At 34.3% G+C, this 11,637-nt stretch overlaps 1 pseudogene; it reads right to left on the reverse strand.

Annotated features, from left to right (window-relative positions):
• Window positions 1-3,027: 3,027 nt before the first annotated feature.
• On the reverse strand, window positions 3,028-4,464 carry LOC141713898 (uncharacterized; annotated as a pseudogene).
• Between the last annotated feature and the right edge of the window lie 7,173 nt (window positions 4,465-11,637).

Raw genomic sequence — 11,637 nt, forward strand, 5'->3', positions numbered from 1 at the left:
AAACCACAACATTATTTTATAACAATGTGTTAAAATTATATAAAGACTCACTCACCCGTGGAAAATGTAATAAACTCCAATTATTTCTAAGGCATTTATAATAAGTAAGTATCGACGATAAAGAGCGATTAATTTAAGTTAAAATATTATAATAATGGTTTGGTTGTCAAGTTTATGTAAAGGTAATTTCAGGTTAATATAAAGGTAATTTCATAACTAAAACCTAGTTATCCTATATATAATCACTTTAACACAACTCCACACGCTTACAACAAAAAAAAACCAATTATTTATTTTATTATTTAAACTCATGAAATAAAGTTATAGTTTGTTGAATAAAACCCATTCTAATCATTTATAATATGTAATTATTTTAAATAGAAAAACTCTAAACAAATGTAAAAAAAAATTAAAGAAATAAACAAACAAATATAAAGAACAAATACATAAATAAAAAATTTAAAAAAATTTAAAAAAAGTTACATCAATTAATTAATAAATCAGAAAGTAGTTCAAGTACAACAAACCAATAATATTTTAGGAAAAATTAAAAATAAAAGTATGAAATGGTGATATTGAAAAATTAATTTAAAAATACAAATATAAGATATCACTCTAACATAACTACACACACATACAACAAAAAAAACCAATTATTTATTTTATTATTTAAACTCATGAAATAAAGACGTATCAATTATAATATGTAATTAATTTAATAAGATAAACCCTAAACAAATATAAAAAAACTATGAAAATAAAAAAACATATATAAAGAATAAATACATAAATAAAAATATAAAAAATATGAAAAAAGTTAAATCAATTAATTAATAAATCAGAAAGTACAGAATTTCAAGTACAACAAAACAATAATATTTTAGGAAAAATGAAATAATTATAAGATAAATAAAAGCAGGAAATACAAATATAGAAAAAAATAATTTAAAAATATAAATAAAAGATATCATTTTAAAACCACAACATCATTTTATAACATTGTCATTTAACACGAGTTAAAATTATATAAAGACTCATGGAAAATGTAATTTTCACAATAAACTCCAATCATTTCTAATGCATTTATAATAAGTTAATTTAAGTTAAAATATTATAATATATTAAAAAAATTAATATAATTAAAATATATAATACATAAATAAATATAAATTTCAAAGAAAATACTAATATGTAAATAATCAAATTAACGCGAAAATGAAAAAATGTAACATGTTTATACATGAGAAACAATAACCATAACATAAACACAACAAAAAAAAATTAAAAAAACTTGAAAACATATTATATATTACTTAACATCTTTAAAAGTATATTTAATACAATCTATTTTAAAAAAGATATAAAGAAGCTAACATAATAATAATTAAAAATAAATTTTACTAAACTATTTTTTGGTAATATCATAATCACCACATAGATATGTTATAAAATAATTTTTAAGATGATTTTAAATTTTTTAGTTACAAATTTCACTATACATATTCCCAAGATACAATAACTATAATTTTAATTAACATGTTTAAAAGTATATTTTATGCAATATAATTTATAAAAAATAAGATAATATAATAATAACAAACATGTAAAATAAATTTTACTACCCTATTTTTTAGTAAAATAATTTTCACCACGTAGATATGTTATAAAAAAAGTATTCTAATTTAAGTTAAAATATTATAATATATCAAAAAATAATATAAATAATATAAATGATACATAAATAAATATAAATTTCAAAGAAAATACTAAGATGTAAATAATCAAATTAACACGAAAATGAAAATATGTAACACGTTCACATAAATAACCATAACATAAACACTACAAAACAAATATAAAAAAACTTGAAAACATAGTATATATTACTTAACATGTTTAAAAGTATAATTTATACAATATAATTTAAAAATATATAAATAAAATAATATAATAATAGCAAACATGTAAATATAATTTTTACTACACTATTTTCTAATAAAATAATAATTATCACATAGATATATTATCAAAAAATTTTTTTAAGGTGACTTTAAATTTTTAGTTACAAATTTCACTACATATATTCCCAATGTTTAAAATGAGATACAATAACCATATGACATATTATATATTACTTAACATGTTTATAAGTATATTTTATACAATATAATTTAAAAAGATATAAATAAGATAATATAATAATAACAAACACGTAAAGATAAATTTTATTACATTATTTTTTTGGTAAAATAATAATCACCACGTAGATATATTATAAAAAAAACTTTTAAGGTAATTTTAAATGTTTTAGTTACAAATTTTCCCAATATAAAATTATGAAGTAAATATTTAGATTTATTCAAATTAACATTTTGCAAAAATATAGTTGTAAATAAGTTAAAAAAATAATTTCACTTAAATAATCTGAAAAATTATTGTATGAAGTACAAATATGATATTGAGGAAAAAAAATAAACACTAGGAACTTTGTTAATTTCAAAATTACAATAATACAAAAATACATCAAAAACACATTCTAAAATTAAATAAAATTATATATATATATAACTACCATTAACAATAAATAAAATCAAATTATAAGATTAAATTAACAAACGTAACATCTTAAAAAACTAAAAATTTTAAAATATATTTTTAAAGTATCCCGTGCATCGCACGGGTATAAAGCTAGTACTTTTAAAATTAGTTTTATAATATTTTATACTTGTACTTTTCTACTTGTATATTCAATTGTAATAATTATTTTTTTGTTAGATTTGATCACACTGATTTGATTATACATTAACTCGATCATTAACTTATTTATTTAATTTGCAAATATAAACTCGATTGTTTTAGCTTAAAATTTTAATTAAGTGATAATTTTAAAATTATAATAATAAAATAAAAGTGATTAAAATTTTAAATATGCTAATTAAATAAGAAAAAAATGTAATTAAAATATAGCATATTACTAAAACATGAAATAAAAATACATTAAATTGAAACATTATAATTTTAAAAAAATTAACGATTATTATGAAACTGCGAGATATGTTCAACAAGGTCATTTTTTAGTTGACGATGTGTCTGTCTATCACGCATCTGCATACTGTTTTGAACATATGTTTCATACGGTACAAAATGTTCTTCCCCTAAATTTGGTTCCGGTAAGCCATTTGTTGTATCATCATAGGTTGGTAGAGGACCAAATTGAGTGGAATACGTGTCTCTCTCGTCTTCAACAATCATGTTATGAATTATGATGCATGCTCTCATTATTCTCCCAAGATCTGCTTGGTCCCAAAAGCGTGCTGGACCACGTACAATTGCGAAACGAGACTGTAACACACCAAACGCTCGTTCAACGTCCTTCCGTTGACTTTCTTGATATTTTGCAAATAACTTTTTTTTCTCACTATGTGGACGAGGTATTATTTTAACGAATGTTGACCATTCAGGATAGATTCCATCTGTCAGGAAATATCCCATATTATAATTATTTCCATTGACAATATAATTTACCTCTGGAGCACGACCTTGTAGCAAATCATCAAACACTAGTGATCGATCTAAAATATTTATATTATTATTTGATCCAGCAACTCCAAAAAATGCATGTCATATCCATAGATCAGATGAAGCAACTGCTTCCAGTATAATTGTTGCAACTTCTTTGTGACCATTCATGAACATTCCCTTCCATGTTTTTGGACAGTTTTTCCATTGCCGGTGCATGCAATCAATACTTCCCATCATACCAGGAAAATCACGAGTCTCACCCATCTGTAATAGACGTTGCACATCATTCGCGATCGGCTTTCGTAAGTATTCACCCTCAAATATCTTACATACAGTAGAGACAAATTTTTCCAAGCATTCAATCGCAGTACTCTCTCCAATACGAACGTAGTCATCAACAGCATCAGCAGAGACACCGTATGCTAACATACGCATTGCCGCAGTGCATTTTTGTAAAGGTGATAAACTTTTCCTTCCCACTGCATCAATTCTTTGTTGAAAATATGGATCAAAATTTGAAACAGCATCCACAATACGAAGAAAAACATGTCTTCCCATACGGAATTTTCGTCAGAATATATTTTCTGGGTATACCGGATTCGGTGAAAAATAATCATTCACTATACGTTGATGACCTGCTTCACGATTTCTGTAAATACTTTGACGAGGTGTGGATGTTGTTGATCTTTGTCCATAAATTTTCTGAAAAAGCTCGAGTCGGCGATTGTGTTTAGCATCATCGCATAACTCTTCAATAATATTTTCGTGACCGAAAGCCGACACTTGTCTTTTCGGAGAATTTTGAACATTAATTGGTGTTTGTTGGGTTTCAATTTGTGAATTTGAAAATGGAGGAAATGGAAACTGATATGTTGAATTTTGAGCATATGAAAATGGAAATTGAGAATTCTGGGAATGTGAAAATTGGTATGGAGAATTCATATTTTGAGAATTAAAGTGTAAATTTTGTGGGTTTGAAAAATAGGGAATTGGATATGTATATGGAAATTGATGATTTATATTTTGTGAATTTGAATTTTGATTTGAAGATGAGGGATTGTTTGGATTCACTTTTTGCTAAGATTTTTTTGGGTGCAGAGTGTTAAAAATATGGTATAGAATTTTGTATTTCTAGAAACAAAATTGTTACCGTTTGAAAATATAATCGTTCATCCTAACGTCAATATAGCCGTTGTTTGACAAAATAAATTGCAAATAAATGTTACACCTCAGAGGATCAAAAAGCATGCATGTTCGGTCTTTATACACAAAAGTAACATTAAAATAATCATTTACTGTCAAATGACCCCGGCCCAGTAAACTGTCCTGGCCACTTTAAAATATTTTTCACAATGCTTGTTCACACTGATTTGTCCAACCACATATTTTTTTGATTGTCCCGATACACCAACTGACCCCGCAGTGCGAGTGCTCTTAGACTTCGTCAGAGAGCGTGGGATAATAAATTTTCCACTATTTTCAGAAAATAAAAAATTAAAACCGTAGCCAGGATTCGATCCCGGAGTTTATATCCCGAACTGGGTCCGGGTAACCTGATACGGTAATAAATACAATGTTGATGGTGCTACTATGGTGATTGTGAAATAAGAAATAATAATTAATGGCGTATTTAAAAATAAGTACTAATTGAAAAATGTATATAGAGCTTGTTTGACAAATCTAATAAGCCGACTTATTAACTTATAAGCCTAAAACAGCTTATTGATGAGTGTTTTAAGATAATTACATTTAAAAATTATTTATTTTAGTTAATTTAAATAAAAACAATTCTGGCTTATAAGTTATATTATCCAAACACTTGTATAACTTATAATCATTTATCAACTTATCAGTTATCAGTCACTTATTCAGTTTAAATTATAAATTACTTATTTTAAGATTTCTCAAACGGGCACATAATCACATCTTCAAAATTAAATAAGCTTACGTTCATCTCTTTTATATATACTAACCCAACATGACTATAAATTAATGAGACTTTTTATTCTAAGTAAAATGACGGGTTTTCCCATGTATCTAGCATAATTAAAAAAATTGTTGTTGGCGGGAATCGAAAGACACTATTAGTTACCATAATACCATTATGACGCTACATCTTTTATATTTTTAATCAAGCACTTAATATTAATATGTGCGTGTCACTAAAAAGTAAAATTCCAGTTTACTATTACAATTTATAAATAACTTTTTTAGTCGTAATTTTTCATTCATACATATTGATTTAGTTAGTTATATATTTTTAAATAATTAAAGTTACAATTTAGATAATAAATTTGATCAATATTTAATATATAAAGATAACCATTATACGAAAAATATAAATAAGTTAACACTAAACATGTATTTATTAAATAATATAATATATTTTCAAATAACCGTCTTGTTAAAATCTATGATATTATATATAAGAATTAATTAACAATGTCAAATAATCAAGTTCATACTAATACGAAAAATAAACAAATAGAGTTTATAATGCGTATTTTTTTAATAAAATTATATTATCAAAAAGTATACATAATATAATTTTAAGAAAATAAAATGTTATATTTTTAGTCATTTGACCAAATTGACCGTAAAAAATCAAACAAGTCAACAATTATAGGATAAAAGAAATAGTGTTAGATGTACACATAATTCATAAATTTATTCGATTTTTGATTTATACCAACATATGTAGGTTTATTTCGAAATTAACATCATAATCTACTCGATTTTAAAAAATATTAAAATTTGAAATTTTTTCTGAAAAAGTGAAAAAGTCACATAAAAAAATCTTATATATTTGTATACAAGAATTCAATTCGTGGAAACACGATCAATTTTTGCTTCAAATGTAGTTGAAGTTATTCAAATTTCAATTTCTCATTTTTCCAAAATTTTAAATTTTTCAATATTATAAAATTTCAAAATACATATCATCCTCTTGTATGCCGAATTTTGATATTGCTAGAAAACCAACTGTATCTCGCACCATGTAGTTTATTATATAATAGACAAATATTAAGAAATTAAAAATATTTATCAAATAAAATAAAGTTAAATTTATCGGAATTTGATCGCGAAAAAGGGTCCAATTTTCCATAAATTTAACACTACTATGTTAATAATCACCCGGCTATTAACTCGTTTTTGACGATCACGTCATATTGTTTTTCTCTACGAGTAATATTAAGTTAATATCTAACAATAGTTTAATACTGTTATTAACTTGTTTACCGATTACCATTGTACAATTGCATCATCAAACGCAATAAAACATTTCCTTCCAAAAAAGCACACTATTGTCATAACCTTGGATACAAAATTGGGTATAAACTTGACATATATCATATTCGAATTAGTTATAGCTCAATAAATATAATGGGTAATAACATTGCCGGGATAAATATTTTATTATATCACATCACTAATATCACATCATTTTTGTTATATCCAAAATTTGGCATTAAATTGTCTCGGGTCAAACACGGGCTAGTTACAGTCACACTCGGCATTGCGTTGTGGGAGTTAGGACGCGTCCAAGCCTACAGGACGCGCCTACTTGAGAAGGGATATGTTACGAGGTGGGGAGAGTGCATGGTCAAGGAAGGACGCGTCCAGACGTTATGGACGCGTCAATGTTTATGAAAGTGCTTGGCAGATGAAATCTATGGTGATGGACGCTCTAGGACGCGCCTTAAGTTTTAGGACGTGTCCTGTGACTTTACATGTTATAAGAAACGATTAAAGCAGAGTTGGATTTATGGAGGTTAGGACACGCCCACTTGGTTAGGACGCGTCCTGTGTTTGATCTATATACTTTTGATGTTGAATTCAGGGCAAAGCTTGTATGGAGAGGAGCAATGGAGGTTATTTTTACTAATGTATTTGTTGCAGGTACTCTTTGAAGAATTCCCTCCTTGAGACGGTCGAGGAGGGGGATGTCCGTGAAAAGCTTGAAGGCCTCCAGGGGCATGCCTGATGATTGAAGGCCTCCTCCTGTATTCAACGGGTGTCGTCGTTGGGGATGTAGGGTTTACTTTGGTGTGTGCTTTGGGAGCTCTGTTCTTGTATTCAACGGGTGTCCTCGTTGGAGAACTTTGGAGTCATCCTGCACTTTGCACCTAAGAGCTTGGGATCACCTGTCCTGTTATCTGGTGGGTTATCCTCATTCGGGGGACAGGGACGCGTCTGGCACTTGGGGTGAACCGTGGCTATACCTGCGTTCGTAAATCAAGGGAGATAGCTGTAGCGGAGTGTTATCCTTGCGCAGGGAGATGCACTATCCGTGAAGTCCTGCGATTACGGACGAGCCTTGGGCCTTCGCGGTTGGGCCTCATAGTTGGACATTCCTAAAGCTAGCGGAAGATGGATATCGGATGGGCTTCTACTGGGCTTAGGAGTAAGAAGTCTAAATTCATTAGACTTCCTGTCCTAGGAGAACTACGTCAGGCTTGATCCCTATATAAAGGGTACGTAGGCACATTGAGAGGGTAAGAAGTTGAGAGCTGATAAGAGAACCACCACTTACTCTGATCAATCTCAGCCTAAAACAACCACAATCAATTACACACCGCTTAAGTTTCCGGCAAAGAACCATCGTCACAGATCTTAGTTCCGGCGAGAAACCTCAATCTTTGTTGTTACCAGATTCCTCCGTCAACAAATTGGCGCTAGAAGGAGGGGCTGCTAACTAAGGTCACAATCTTAGGAGGAAAAGATGTCTTACAATCGTGATGGAAGTTCTTATGATGGAAGTGACAACAGGTCTGAAGGAGAAGGCGGGGGGCATTATACTCGCCATGAACCTTACGTTCCCAGAAACATGGCGGATCCACCAAGGGCTCCAGAAACATGGCTGATATATTGGAGCAATTATATCGCATGGGGGATACTCTTAACAGCTTTAACTCAAGACTAAACACGGTGGAGCGTCGAAAGACGAGGAGAGGTCGCCGTTTCCCCCGTCATGGTCATGCCTTGGGGAAAGCCCCTGTAGTTGAAGGAGATACCCAAGGGAGCCGGGAAAACCCGCGAATCAGTCCACGACGTTTGGAGTATTCGGATGATGTAGAACCTATTGTGGAGCTTGCGGATGAGGACACTGAAGGCAGAGAAAGGCCACGTCTAGGCAACCAGGTAGTACCACACCCGCATAGGTCCGGGCGTACGATGGACGAGCGTCGTCGTGCGGAGGACACTCAAAACCAAGACGAGGGAGGAAGGGATCTTTCAGCCTTGAAAAGGAGGCTTGGCATAAGGTTGGAGGACGACGATTTGAGGATGTTGCTGGTAGAATGGCAAAAGGAAGGAAACGCCGGAGAAGCGAGTCCCCGTGATACGACGCGTGTGCCCCCCGCATTCCAAAGGGATGACGGGATGCGGCACCGCGAGCACGAGCGTGCCCCTCCGCGAGGAAGGCCCGGGAATTTCTACCGGGGATATCAGAGGAATGGACGAGGAAGAATGGGATATCAATACGGAAGAGCCCCTTACAATGGTAGGAGATGTGGAGCGCACTCCGCTGGAGAAGCCCCCGCCGTTATTCCCATAGCTTCCCACAGCGTTACTGGTAATGGGTCTGGGGCGCGTCCTCATGACCATGACGACGGGCAAATTCAAATAAGAATGCAGAACAATGATGAAATTCCGAGACGCGGTCAAGATGAACCTCGCGCACGGGAAAATATCCAGGACCAAAATGGTAACGCGCCACCGCCGCAGCCTCAGGGCGAAGGGCGGCGAGATCCTCCGCCACACCCGGGGGGTAATCAAGGGGAATTTCAGCAAGTCGCAGAACAACCCCAGCAGCCTAATGTTCAAACCATTCCTGGGGTAGGGACGTTTAATGTGAACGACCTTAAGAGGTTGCTCAACCATCTTGAGGGAGGAAGAGTGACAGCGACTGCGCAAGCTCCTTCTCCTTTTGCTGCTGTTGTGAGGGAGGCGCAATTGCCCGCGGGATACCGGAACACAACCAATGACTTGCGTTTCCACGGGAACTCTGATCCTGTGGAATTCTTGGGGCGTTTTAACATTGAAATGGATGTATATCAAGTACCTGATTTGGCTCGATGCCGTCTCTTGGCAGCCACTTTCAGAGAAGGCGCTCAGTAGTGATTCCAAAAACTTGGTCCAGGTGTAATTACATCCTGGGAACAGATGAAAACTTTGTTTTTGACACAATTCCAAGCCGCGGTGAAGTACACACCACCTGTTACCACGCTGGCTAATGTGAAACAAAAGGAAGGAGAAAGTTTGACTTCGTATTTCAAGAGGTTTAACGCAGAATCTACTTTGGTGAGGGGTGCAACTGATGAAACGTTGAAAATATTGCTTATAGCTGGGTTGCGTGTGGGGACGGATTTCTGGAAGCACCAACAAGGGAAAGACCCAGTATCGTTGGCTGATGTGCTTGCGCAGGCGGAGTCGTTCAAAGCAATCGAGCAGTCGCTTGTAGAAACAAAAAAGAATGACAATACCTATAACTCCAAGGGGCGATCCAAGAGAAGGGACAGATCCGTGAGCCCGGATTATCGGCGAAACGCCAGAAGCCCTAACAGGGTAAATGCTGTGAGCTCGCGAAGAGAATGGAGCCCACCATCGAACTACGAGAGAAGAGTCAGCAATTATACACCGCTGGCAGCGTCCATTGATCATATCTTCGAGGTAAATAAGGATAGGGGAATCTTCAAGAAGCCCGACCGTCTAACATCATGGCAAAGCAGAGATAAAAAGAAGTATTGTGACTACCATGAGTCTACTGGCCATGACACCCACGAGTGTCGTCACCTGCGGGATGAGATTGAGGAATTGATCAAGGCTGGACACCTGGGAGAATGGATTGACAAGGTGAAGCGACGTAGGGGGCTTGATGACAAGGGTAAAGATGAAAGACAGCCCCCGCGGGCGGAGGATATTGAGAAAATAACAGAGGTCAAGTTTCAGAGGGCCGGCAGTATTAGGGCAATTTTTGGAGGACACCCTTTCGTTGGTGATAGTAATCGAGCACTGGAAAGAAACGCGAGAGAAGCGAGACATCCACCGCTCACCAACATCCACAGCTTGGAAGACAGACCCCCGAAGGTCTTTAAGGGGGAGTCCGCTGATATTACGTTCAAGGAAAAAGAATCTAGGTGGGTGCATCATCCTCACAACGATGCGCTGATGATTATCATGCTTATTGGGGCAATGAACGTACATCGAGTCTTCTTGGATAATGGGAGTTCTACAAACATCTTGTACTACAGCACCTACAAAAAGCTGGGGTTCCCAGATAGCGACATGTATTTCGAAGATGCACACGTCTATGGCTTTACTGGGGAAGCCGTGAGAGTTATGGGTTCGGTCAGGCTTCCCGTCACGCTCGGGGAAGGAGCTTTGTCGGTTACTCAAATGATAGATTTCAAGGTGCTAGATCAGGATTCCGCGCACAATGTGCTGGTCGGCAGACCTTGGTTGCGAGTGTTCAGGGTGATAACATCGATACACCACTTGATGATAAAATTCCCAACGCCAAACGGAGTTGACAGTCTGAGAGGGTCACAGTATGAGTCACGTGACTGCTATCACAAGGCTGTCAAGGAATTTCGCAGAAGAAGGTATGAAGGGAAAGGTCTCCCATTTGAAGATATAGAAGATATTCATACAAAACCAAGTGGAGAGGTCCATGCCCACTATTTTGTTGAAAGCCCCGGAAAGGAAGAAACCAATACCTCTGGAAACTCTTTTTTGATGCAGGGACGTGTTTCAGAAATCCGTAGCGTAGAATAAGTGGTGGTGAGTCATACAGAGAAAATCATACAGAAAGAGGTTAACGGGGAAAAGTTGGAAGGAAGAAGTGAGATTTTGCAAGGTCTCAGCAATAACTTCAAGGTTGATGCTCCTCAAAAGAAGGATGCGCCCTTGAATGAAGTTGAGGTTGATGCTCCTCCAAACGAGGACGCACCCTCTTCAGCTGCGTTGCATAAAGATACGTCCCGTCTGGAGGTGGATGCTCCCACTCAAGAGGACGCGCTCTCAGATACAAAAATGGAAGTTGAAGACCCCCGAGACTTTGATTTCGATTTGGATCCCAGGATCCCTATGCCCGCCAAAAAAACGGGACCAGCC

The sequence above is a fragment of the Apium graveolens genome, chromosome 3 (genome assembly GCF_009905375.1).
Source record: "Apium graveolens cultivar Ventura chromosome 3, ASM990537v1, whole genome shotgun sequence".
Taxonomy (NCBI): Eukaryota; Viridiplantae; Streptophyta; class Magnoliopsida; order Apiales; family Apiaceae; genus Apium; species Apium graveolens.